The 12,359-nt window shown below is 45.2% G+C and overlaps 1 pseudogene; it reads left to right on the top strand.

The window, feature by feature from the left end:
- Positions 1–11,910, top strand: part of LOC121543841 — a 14,881-nt pseudogene extending 2,971 nt beyond the window's left edge.
- Positions 11,911–12,359: the final 449 nt, after the last annotated feature.

Genomic DNA, 12,359 nt, shown 5'->3' with positions numbered 1-12,359 from the left:
TAATTTGCAAATAAATTCATAAAAAATCCTAACAATGTGATTTTCTGGATTTTTTTTCTCAATTTGTCTTTCATAGTTGACGTGTACCTATGATGAAAATTACAGGCCTCTCTCATCTTTTTAAGTGGGAGAACTTGCACAAATAGTGGCTGACTAAATACTTTTTTTCCCCACTGTATAGGCTGAAGTAAGCAACCCTGTTAACTTATAGTGTTTTGTAGTGCAGTTTTAAGGTGATACGGACAAATACATCTTTCAACACCACTGTATAACAGCTCATGCAGAGATGTATAACCTATAACCTATAACCACTGTGATAACCTATAACCACTGTGATTATTATTTGACCCTGCTGATCATCTATGAACATCTTGAAGAACGATCTAGCCTTAATGGTCATGTACTCTTATAATCTCAACCGGTACAGCCAGAAGAGTACTGGCCACCCCTCAGAGCCGTGTTCCTCTCTAGGTTTCTTACTAGGTTCCTGCCTTTCTAGGGAGTTTTTCCTAGCCACTGTGCTTCTACATCTGCATTGCTTGCTGTTTGGGGCTTTAGGCTGGGTTTCTGTATAGCACTTTGTGACATCTGCTGATTAAAGCTTTATAAACTCCATTTGATTGATTGATTGATTGTATACTGAGTGCAATTCCTCTTACACCACCTGTGACGGGGCTTATAGAATTAATGATCTCTCTCTCTCTCTCTCTCTCTCTCTCTCTCTCTCTCTCTCTCTCTCTCTCTCTCTCTCTCTCTCTCTCTCTCTCTCTCTCTCTCTCTCTCTCTCTCTCTCTCTCTCTCTCTCTCTCTCTCTCTCTCTCTCTCTCTCTCTCTCTCTCTCTCTCTCTCTCTCTCTCTCTCTCTCTCTCTCTCTCTCTCTCTCTCTCTCTCTCTCTCTCTCTCTCTCTCTCTCCTCTCTCTCTCTCTCTCTCTCTCTCTCTCTCTCTCTCTCTCTCTCTCTCTCTCTCTCTCTCTCTCTCTCTCTCTCTCTCTCTCTCTCTCTCTCTCTCTCTCTCTCTCTCTCTCTCTCTCTCTCTCTCTCTCTCTCTCTCTCTCTCTCTCTCTCTCTCTCTCTCTCTCTCTCTCTCTCTCTCTCTCTCTCTCTCTCTCTCTCTCTCTCTCTCTCTCTCTCTCTCTCTCTCTCTCTCTCTCTCTCTCTCTCTCTCTCTCTCTCTCTCTCTCTCTCTCTCTCTCTCTCTCTCTCTCCTCTCTCTCTCTCTCTCTCTCTCTCTCTCTCTCTCTCTCTCTCTCTCTCTCTCTCTCTCTCTCTCTCTCTCTCTCTCTCTCTCTCTCTCTCTCTCTCTCTCTCTCTCTCTCTCTCTCTCTCTCTCTCTCTCTCTCTCTCTCTCTCTCTCTCTCTCTCTCTCTCTCTCTCTCTCTCTCTCTCTCTCTCTCTCTCTCTCTCTCTCTCTCTCTCTCTCTCTCTCTCTCTCTCTCTCTCTCTCTCTCTCTCTCTCTCTCTCTCTCTCTCTCTCTCTCTCTCTCTCTCTCTCTCTCTCTCTCTCTCTCTCTCTCTCTCTCTCTCTCTCTCTCTCTCTCTCTCTCTCTCTCTCTCTCTCTCTCTCTCTCTCTCTCTCTCTCTCTCTCTCTCTCTCTCTCTCTCTCTCTCTCTCTCTCTCTCTCTCTCTCTCTCTCTCTCTCTCTCTCTCTCTCTCTCTCTCTCTCTCTCTCTCTCTCTCTCTCTCTCTCTCTCTCTCTCTCTCTCTCTCTCTCTCTCTCTCTCTCTCTCTCTCTCTCTCTCTCTCTCTCTCTCTCTCTCTCTCTCTCTCTCTCTCTCTCTCTCTCTCTCTCTCTCTCTCTCTCTCTCTCTCTCTCTCTCTCTCTCTCTCTCTCTAGCTGATGCCCAGAGAGTGTATTAACTCCCTGTTTGATAACTTCACCTGGACCAAACTGTCTGCCACCTCCCTTCCCCCCGGCCTGGGGCGCTCCTCAGCCTGGCTGCACCCCAACGTCAGCGTCTTCCTCATCCTCCTCCTCTTCTTTGTCATGAAGGTACATCATCCCTCCATCATAGAACAAAACCATTTTCTTCTCATATTTTGCTGTGGTCAGGCTGTCAAATCAAAATGAAAAGAGTTCTCTGTGAGTTGACCTTTTCATTGTTTCTTTATTAGATTCTATAAAGGATTTGTATTAGATCTCTCTGTAATTCACATACCTTCTCAATGTTCTAGTTCTGGATGTCTGCTGTTTCCACGACAATGCCCATCCCATCTGGAGCCTTCATGCCAGTGTTCATACTGGGTAAGAGGCTGAGATCAGACCTGGGAATCTAAACAGGATGTATCAGACATCAGGCTTAAAACATGCCCTAAACCTGTCCTAAAGCACAACTGAGTATTCTCTCTCTCTCTCTCTCTCTCTCTCTCTCTCTCTCTCTCTCTCTCTCTCTCTCTCTCTCTCTCTCTCTCTCTCTCTCTCCCCTTTCTCTCTCTCTCTCCCCTTTCTCTCTCGCCCCTCTCCCCCAGGGGCTGCATTTGGGCGTCTGGTAGGGGAGATCATGGCGACTCTCTTCCCAAACGGTATCCTGTTTGATGGGATAGTTTATCGCATCCTCCCCGGGGGCTATGCTGTCATTGGTGAGTGTCCTCTGAAGTCTCATCATGCCTTGCAGCTGTTGTAGGGCAGCCCAACCACAGAAGTCACTCTTCTTATCAACTGTATACAAGAATTTTCTCTGTGTTATCATAGGAATTCAACATTCTCTGTGTTGGTCTTGCCAACCCCCATTGTCACACCTCTGAGAATCAGAGGTTACATCATGTATGTCTGATATCTGATTGGAGGTTAACTTTACAGTAATACTATTGGTCAACAACTCAGGTTTTGAGTCCAATCAACTCAGATGCTTATAAAAGGTTCATTGTTCTTTTTCTTATTTGTTCCTGACCTGCTGTGGTGAGATACTTACATTCTTTCTTTCTCTCTCCACCCCATGAACATTTGGGGCAAGGCCTTTCAGGCTATGGTTTCTCTCTCTCTCTCTCTCTCTCCTCTCTCTCTCTCTCTCTGACCATGCTTAGAATAATGCCTTGTAATGCTTGTTAATGCATTGTAACTTAAGCTTTATGCCTTGTATGTGAATCCATTCATTTTACAAAGTAATTAAATACACTTGTATTTAGAATCTATTCTCAGACATTTCTTTCATTGCCTATTACGGTAACCATAGTCTCTTGCATATTACTAATTCTATTTTTGGAGTCAGAGAAACATTTTAATAGGCCAATTGCTTAGTCTTATTACCAGAGGTGGGACAAAGTCATTGTTATGCAAGTCACAAGTAAGTCTCAAGTCTTTGCCCTCGAGTCCCGAGTCAAGTCGAGTCAAAGATGAGGCAAGTCCCAAGTCGAGTCAAAAGTCAAAGCCATCAAGTCTCAAGTCGAGTCCAAAGTCCTACATTTTAGTTTCGAGTCATTTCAAGTCCTCTTAGCAAGCCTTTGCAAGTCATTACAAGTCCTCGTAGCAAGTCTTCTCGAGTCATAAGGCGCAAGTCCAAGTCAAGTCACGAGTCATTGATGTTAAAGTCCAAGTCGAGTTGCAAGTCTTTGTACATTTTGTCGAGTCGAGTCTGAAGTCATCAAATTCATGACTCGAGTCTGACTCGAGTCCAAGTCACATGACTCGAGTCCACACCTCTGCTTATTACGTGTCGAATGTGATGTATTTATTATATACACATATCAAAAATCACTGCCCACTACCCTGTCATATTACAATGATGTCATTTAACACATCTCTCCTTCTCTTTCTGCCTTGTTGTCACTCCTGATCTCTCCTTCTCTCCCTCTATACTCTCCCTTCCTTTCTCACCTCTTTCTCATCCCCCTACCTCCCTCCCTTCCTCTCTCCTTCCCCTCCCTCTCTCCTTCCCCTCCCTCTCTCCTTCCCCTCCCTCCCTCCCTCCCTCCTTCTCCCAGGTGCCGCGGCCCTGACTGGGGCAGTGACCCACACGGTGTCCACGGCTGTGATCTGTTTTGAGCTGACAGGCCAGATCTCCCACATCCTGCCCATGATGGTGGCGGTGATCCTGGCCAACATGGTGGCCCAGGGCCTGCAGCCCTCCCTCTACGACTCCATCATCCAGGTCAAGAAACTGCCATACCTCCCCGAGCTCAGCCTCGGACACATCAGGTACTGAAACGGACGCCATTATGGCTCAAACAGGTCTAGTTTACATAAAACCTTGTGTGCCATTAAGACTCAAACAAGCACAGTTCACATATAGCCTCTCTCCTCCCTCAGTAAGTACAACATCTTTGTGGAGGACATGATGGTGCGGAAGGTGAACTTCCTGTCCTCCCAGTCGACCTATCGGGAGCTGGGCTATCTGCTAGACTCCACCTCCCTCAAAACCATCCCTCTGGTCGACTCCAAAGGTGAGACTTGTTCTAGAATGTTTGATACCATGCACCACAGATGACACAAATCCATCCACTGAAATCTCTCTCTTGTCCTCTCTCTCTCTCTCTTTCTTGCTCTCTCTTTCTCTCTCTCTTTCTCTCTCTCTTTCTCTCTCTCTTTCTCTCTCTCTCTACTCTCGCTCTCCTTCCCCCTTCCCCCTGTCTTTTCCTCAGAGTCTATGATCCTATTGGGGTCTATCGAGAGGACAGAGCTGCAGGCCATCTCTGATTGGTGGCTGTCGGCCGAGAGGCGTGTCTTTGAGAGGGGTCAGGGGTCACCGGGTCAGGGCTGGGAGTCCTTCACTTTCATAGACGAGGAGGGAGGAGAGGTGACAGGATGGAAGGATGGATGGCTGGATAGATGGAATGATTGAACGATAGCGTCATAAATATCAGTGTACTTATAATGCCTTTATAAACACATTTATAATGCATTATAATTATGCACAACATCATGTAATACTTGGTTATGAACTTGGTTATCTGTGGTGTTTAGTAAAGCCCTTTTGTCTGTTCTCCAGACCTCTCCTGTACAAGATGAACAGAACGGGCCCCTCCCATCCCCTAAACCACAGGAGCCCTCCACCAATCACACCGGCTCAGGTGACATGACATCACACAGAATGTCAAAATATGACATAGAATTGGGATGTACTCACTGTTGCTATTTTGTTACTAGTGCATCCATGTTTGTATTTGTATTTATTAAGGATCCCCATTAGCTGCTGCCAAGGCAGCAGCTACTCTTCCTGGGGTCCAGCAACATTAAGGCAGTTATATACAATTTTAAATATTACATTCATAACACTTTTCACAACACATTAAGTGTGTCCCCTTAGGCCACTACTCTACAACCACATACTGTATCTGCAATACAAAATCCATGTGTACGTGTGTGTAGAGTGTTGGTTTGTTGGTTTGCTGTTTGTGATTCAAAATGTTATAAGCAATCAACACAGCAGAATCATAATTAGACCTACTGTTCTATCGATTGCTCATGGGGTTTGTTTAAAACAATTAACCACCACATTCTGTAGAAAAAATAATTGTTGGAGTGAGAATGTTTACCCAATTTACTCACTTCTAAATGTCTGTCCTGTCCTGTCTTTTCAGAGAAGCGTTCCCTCCAGTCTGTGAGGAGAACATTTCAGCGCCTCTTCTCCTCTTCTTCAACCAGCCAGGCTGAAGCTCAGGTATCATTCCATATCAAGATAGAGGTTGGCCGTAACCACTGATACAGGGTCAGATATATTAGGAGATGTTTTTCATTCCCATAATGCTTGAGGTTTGGATTGGGGTTAGGGCAACCTGATCCTGGATCTGTGTGGTTAAGGCCAACATCAACCTCAAGCTTTCCTCTGGTAACTCATAGAGGAGCAATATCACATTCTGTCCACTAGGGGACACAATCTCACGTCAATTGTGTGACCTTGCTATAATGTATGATGTGATATGTGATGAGCAGGTTAGTCATTCTGTGTGATAGAGAAATAGCACCACCAGGGGGCATCTGATCTGACACTTTGTAAACCTGGAGGGTGAAAATAACTAAAATCTCTAAACCACCACCCCTCCACCCCTCCTCTCTCTGTCTCATACTCCCTCTTTTCTCACTCTCTCTCTTTCTCTCTCTTTCTCTCGCTCTCCCTCTCTCTCTCTTCCTCTCTCCAGGAATCCACCCCACCTCCACTCACCGACACCATGTCCTCAGAGGAGGTAATGTGTCTCACTGACCCCTAACCCCTAACCCCTGATCCCTGACCTCTACTCCCTTACCTGGGCACTTCATGTAGCTCTAAAAGGATTCCACGAGTAGAATCAAATATCATAAATTATTACACCCTCTTTATATTGTCAATCACCCTCTCTGCTCTCTGATTGGCTAATGCAGATCAAAGCCTGGGAAGAAGAAGAGTTGGATAAGCCAATCAGTATGGAGGAGATACGGATTGATCCTCCCCTTTCAGCTGGTGGAGAGAACCTCCCTACACAAGGTATAACTGTAGCTATCACCTTGTGCTCTTATGTAGCCACTTTAAGCCATTATAAACACTACATGCTGTAGGATATTGACAAATATGCCCCCCCCTCTCTCTTTTGCAGACCCACACTCTGTTCTCCTTGCTGGGTCTCAGTCATGCCTATGTTACCAGCATTGGGAAACTGGTGGGCGTCGTAGCACTGAAGGAGGTGAGATCACACATCACACCAGCTCTCTCTCTCTCGCTCTCTCTCTCCATTTCTCTCTCTCTCTCCATTTCTCTCTCTCTCTCTCCATTTCTCTCTCTCTCTCCCCCTCGCTCTCTCTCTCTCTCTCTCTCCCTCTGTCTCTCTGTCTGTGTGCCGAGTCTTCCTTTTCTACAGTGTAGAAGCATCAGACACACAGCTTGTCCGTTTGTTCTGCCTCTCTGTCATCGTTCTCTGATGATGATCTCACAGTGTCACAGTAATTACATTGGCAAGATTAGCAAACTGAGGCATGCCATGCCATGCCAACAGCAAACTCTGAACCTACACATCCATGCACAACTGACCAAATTATGAAAGACAAGCGTTGTAATTTTTTATTCCATAAAGTGAGTGTGGAAGAGGTGAATTTTTTGTTGTTGTCTATCAACAATGACAAACCACCTGGGACTGACAACTTGGATGGAAAATTACTAAGGATGAAATCGGACTACATTGCCACTCCTATTTGCCATCTCTTCAATCTAAGCCTACAGGAAAGTGTGTGCCCTCAGGCCTGGAGGGAAGCAAAAGTCATTCCACTACCCAAGAATAGAAAAGCACCCTTTACTGGTTCAAACAGCCGACCAATCAGCCTGCTACCAACCCTTAGTAAAAGTTTGAAAACCATTTTTGACCAGATACAATGCTCTTTCACAGTAAACAAATTGCTTTCAGCACGCTTATAGGGAAGGGCACTCAACATGTATGGCACTTACACAAATGACTGATGATTGGCTGAAAGAAATTGATACTAAGAAGATTGTGGGAGCTGTTTTGTTAGACTTCAGTGCAGCTTTTGACATTATTGATCATAATCTGCTGCTGAAAAAACGTTTGTGTTATGGCTTTACATCCTCTGCTATATTGTGGATCGAGAGTTACAGTGCCGTGAAAAAGTATTTTCCCCCTTTCTAATTCTCTTTATTTTTGCATATTTTTTATACTGCATGTTATCAGATCTTCAACCGAAACCTAATATTAGATAAAGGGAACCTGAGTTTACAAATTACAAAAAAAATTATACTTTTTTTTATGCCTGGCGAAAACCAAAAACTGCATTCCACAGTAAGAACCTCATACCAACGGTCAAGCATGGTGGTGGTAGTGTGATGCTTTGGGGATGCTTTTGCTGACCTGGAAGACTTGCCTTAATAGAAGGAACCATGAATTCTGCTCTGTAATGTCAGGCCATCCATCTGTGAGCTGAAGCTGGAGCGCAGCTGGGTCATGCAGCAAGACAATGATCCAAAACACACAATCATGTCTACTTGAAAATGGCTAAAAATAAACAAATTTTAGGTTTTGAAATGGCCTAGTCAAAGTCTAGACTTAATCCCAACTGAGATGTTGTGGCAGGACTTGAAACAAGCAGTTCATGCTTGAAAACCCACAAATATCGCTGAGTTACAGCAGTTCTGCATGGAAGAGTGGGCCAAAATTCCTCCACAGCAACGTGAGAGACTGATCAACAACTACAGGAAGGGTTTGGTTGGAGTTATTGCAGCTAAAGTTGGCACAACCAGTTATTGAGTGTAAGGGGACAATCACTTTTTCACACAGGGGCATTGGGTGTTGCATAACTTTGCTTATGAAATAAATGAAATAAGTATGTAATTGTTGTGTTATTTGTTCACTCAGGTTCCCTTGATCTAATGTTAGGTTTTGGTTGAAGATCTGATAACATTCAGTATCAAAAATATACAAAAGTAGAGAAAAGGGGGCAAATACTTTTTCATGGCACTGTACCTGTCTAAGACAAAACAGAGGGTGTTCTTTAATGGAAGCCTCTCCAAAAGAATCCAGGTAGAGTCGGGCATTCCCCAAGGCAGCTGTCTAGGCTCCTTACTTGCAGTTCGTTTCAGAATGTGTGGCAAGGGATAAATTAGTCCTAAATATTACAAAAACTAAAAGCATTGTATTTGGGACAAATCATTCACTAAACCCTAAACCTCAACTAAATCTTGTAATAAATCATGTGGAAATTGAGCAAGTTGAAGTGACTAAACTGCTTGGAGTAACCCTGGATTGTAAACTGTCATGGTCAAAACATATTGATGCAACAGTAGCTAAGATGGGGAGAAGTCTGTCAATAATAAAGCACTGCTCTACCTTCTTAAAAGCACTATCAACAAGGCAGGTCCTACTGGCTCTAGTTTTGTCGCACCTGGACTACTGTTCAGCCGTGTGGTCAGGTGCCACAAAGAGGGACTTAGGCTCAGAACAGGGCAGCACGGCTGGCCCTTGGATGTACACAGAGAACAAACATTAATAATATGCATGTCAATCTCTCCTGGCTCAAAGTGGAGGAGAGATTGACTTCATCACTATTTGTATTTGTGAGCGGTATTGACATGTTGAAAGCACCGAGCTGTCTGTTTGAACTACTAGCGCACAGCTCAGACACCCATGCATACCCCACAAGACATGCCACCAGAGGTCTCTTCACAGTCCCCAAGTCCGGAACAGACTATGGGAGGCGCACAGTACTACATAAAGCCATGACTACATGGAGCTCTATTCCACATCAGGTAACTGATTTAAAAAACGGATCAAAATACACCTTATGGAACAGCGGGGACTGTGAAGCAACACAAACATAGGCACCGACCAATGCATACACAAACATGATAACATACGCACTATACACACACATACACATGGATTTTGTGTTGAAGATACAGTGAGGGAAAAAAGTATTTGATCCCCTGCTGATTTTGTACATTTGCCCACTGACAAAGAAATGATCAGTCTATAATGTCAAAAATGTTATAAATTGATTTGCATTTTAATGAGGGAAATAAGTATTTGACCCCCTCTCAATCAGAAAGATTTCTGGCTCCCAGGTGTCTTTTATACAGGTAACGAGCTGAGATTAGGAGTGAGAAGGGAGTGCTCCTAATCTCAGCTTGTTACCTGTATAAAAGACACCTGTCCACAGAAGCAATCAATCAATCAGATTCCAAACTCTCCACCATGGCCAAGACCAAAGAGCTCTCCAAGGATGTCAGGGACAAGATTGGCTGGAATGGGCTACAAGACCATCGGCAAGCAGCTTGGTGAAAAGGTGACAACAGTTGGTGCGATTATTCGCAAATGGAAGAAACACAAAATAACTGTCTATCTCCCTCGGCCTGGGGCTCCATGCAAGATCTCACCTCGTGGATTTGCAATGATCATGAGAACGGTGAGGAATCAGCCCAGAACTACACAGGAGGATCTTGTCTATGATCTCAAGGCAGCTGGGACCATAGTCACCAAGAAAACAATTGGTAACACACTATGCCGTGAAGGACTGAAATCCTGCAGTGCCCGCAAGGTCCCCCTGCTCAAGAAAGCACATATACAGGCCCGTCTGAAGTTTGCCAATTAACATCTGAATGATTCAGAGGAGAACTGGGTGAAAGTGTTGTGGTCAGATGAGACCAAAATGGAGCTCTTTGGCATCAACTCAACTCGCCGTGTTTGGAGGAGAAGGAATGCTGGCTATGACCCCAAGAACATTATCCCCACCGTCAAACATGGAGGTGGAAACATTATGCTTTGGGGGGGTTTTTCTGCTAAGGGGACAGGACAACTTCACCGCACCAAAGGGACAATGAACGGGCCATGTACCATCAAATCTTGGGGTGAGAACCTCCTTCCCTCTGCCAGGGCATTGAAAATGGGTCGTGGATGGGTATTCCAGCATGACAATGACCCAAAACACACAGCCAAGGCAACAAAGGAGTGGCTCAAGAAGAGGCACATTAAGGTCCTGGAGTGGCCTAGCCAGTCTCCAGACCTTAATCCCATAGAAAATCTGTGGAGGGAGCTGACGGATCGAGTTGCCAAACGTCAGCCTCGAAACCTTAATGACTTGGAGAAGATCTGCAAAGAGGAGTGGGACAAAATCCCTCCTGAGATGTGTGCAAACCTGGTGGCCAACTACAATAAACGTCTGACCTCTGTGATTGCCAACAAGGGTTTTGCCACCAAGTACTAAGTCATGTTTTGCAGAGGGGTCAAATACTTATTTCCCTCATTAAAATGCAAATCAATTTATAACATTTTTGACATGCGTTTTTCTGGATTTTGTTGTTGTTATTCTGTCTCTCACTGTTCAAATAAACCTACCATTAAAATTATAGACTGATCATGTCTTTGTCAGTGGGCAAACGTACAAAATCAGCAGGGGATCAAATACTTTTTTCCCTCACTGTATGTGGTAGTGGAGTAGTGGCCTGAGGGCACATACTTCGTGTACTGTGAAATCTGTTATGAATGTATTGTCATGTTTTTAAAATGGTATAACTGCCTTAATTTTGCCGGACCTCAGGAAGAGTAGCTGCTGCCTTGGCAGGAACTAATGGGGATCCATAATAAATACACATACAAATACATGGAGCCTGTTCAGTTGGCTGTTACTCTGCTGTTCTGTTGTACTCGTATAGTGAGTCATACTGTTACAGCATCAACTGTGTTCGTCTCTGACTTATCACAGCGTCACAGTAAACCTGTATTAACATGCTTTGCCTGTGTTATAGCATGCTATGTTAACCACTTCTATTTGCTCTCTTTCTCTCTTTCCCTTCCTCTCTCACTCTCGATCTCTATTTCCCTCCCCTCTTTCTTTATCTCTCGCTCGCTCTCCCCCCTTCTCCCTTTCTCTTCTTCCCCTCTATATTTATATCTCCCCTTTAATCTTTCCCTCGCTCTCCCTCTCTCTTACCTCTCACAGTTGCAGAAGGCCATCGAGGGCTCCACCCGTAGTGGGGTGAGATTGCGCCCCCCTCTAGCCAGTTTCAGAGATGTCAACCGTAAAGCCAAGAAGCACGCGGCTTCCCCCTCCACCCCCTCCTCCCCCACCAGGGAGAGGGAGCTGTGGGGTGAGGGGGGGAAGATGGAGGGCGGGGGTAGTAGGAAGGAGGAGGGCGAGGGCGAGGGGTTTAGGTGGGAGGTTAAGGAAGGAAAGAGGGAGGGAGATGGAGGAAAGAGGGAGGGAGAGGTGGTTAGGACAGAGGGAGAGGGTGACATGAATGAGGCTCAGGAGGAACCCAGGGGGAACGCAAGAGGAGCAGGTGGCTCCAGTGCAGGTACAGAGTGTGATACCTCCACCCCCAGGAGCGTGAGGAGCAACAACAGCCGAGGGACACACTGTCCCCCTCAGGAGCCTTCCTCCCCCGCCTCCCCCACCTCACCACCCTCCTCCTCCACTCGTGTCTTCATTGTGTCATCCCTTCCTACTGTGCCAGAGACGGATGGAGAGAGGGAGAGAGAAGATTCTGAAGAGCCGATTTAGATGGCGACAGGGAATTCTGTGGATTCTGTTTCTTAAATGAAGACTTTCTCCTCTCTGGCCTCACTTCACTTACCTCATTCAGTGGTGAGTGAATCAAGTGAGAGCGTATCAAGGAGCATCCTGGGTAATGGAGTTCTGTGCGGGCTCGTTCGAGGCTCTGCAGATGTTCAGCTTACGGAGAGCAGGAAGAACAGGTGCACACAGTGCTTCTGGGACTTGTAGTTTTGGAATGTCTGGTAGCTAATAATACTTTTTGTAAGATGGTAGTCTCTTTCCTTATTTTGCTGTGGATCTCAGCAGTTTTTGAAGGATGTTTTTCTACTCTTAAGACAGACAGCCTACTCTTTTTCACTATTTCAGTTTCTCAGGTCTCTCTCCGTGTCTTTAAAACTACAGAAATTGACAGATGTTCTTCGTTCTTCATATCACAGATCTGTGCCTGTCATGGT

Source organism: Coregonus clupeaformis, unplaced genomic scaffold (assembly GCF_020615455.1).
Source record: "Coregonus clupeaformis isolate EN_2021a unplaced genomic scaffold, ASM2061545v1 scaf1372, whole genome shotgun sequence".
Taxonomy (NCBI): Eukaryota; Metazoa; Chordata; class Actinopteri; order Salmoniformes; family Salmonidae; genus Coregonus; species Coregonus clupeaformis.
The sequence above is the reverse complement of the archived record's forward strand: the minus strand, read 5'-3'. Positions and strand labels throughout refer to the sequence as shown.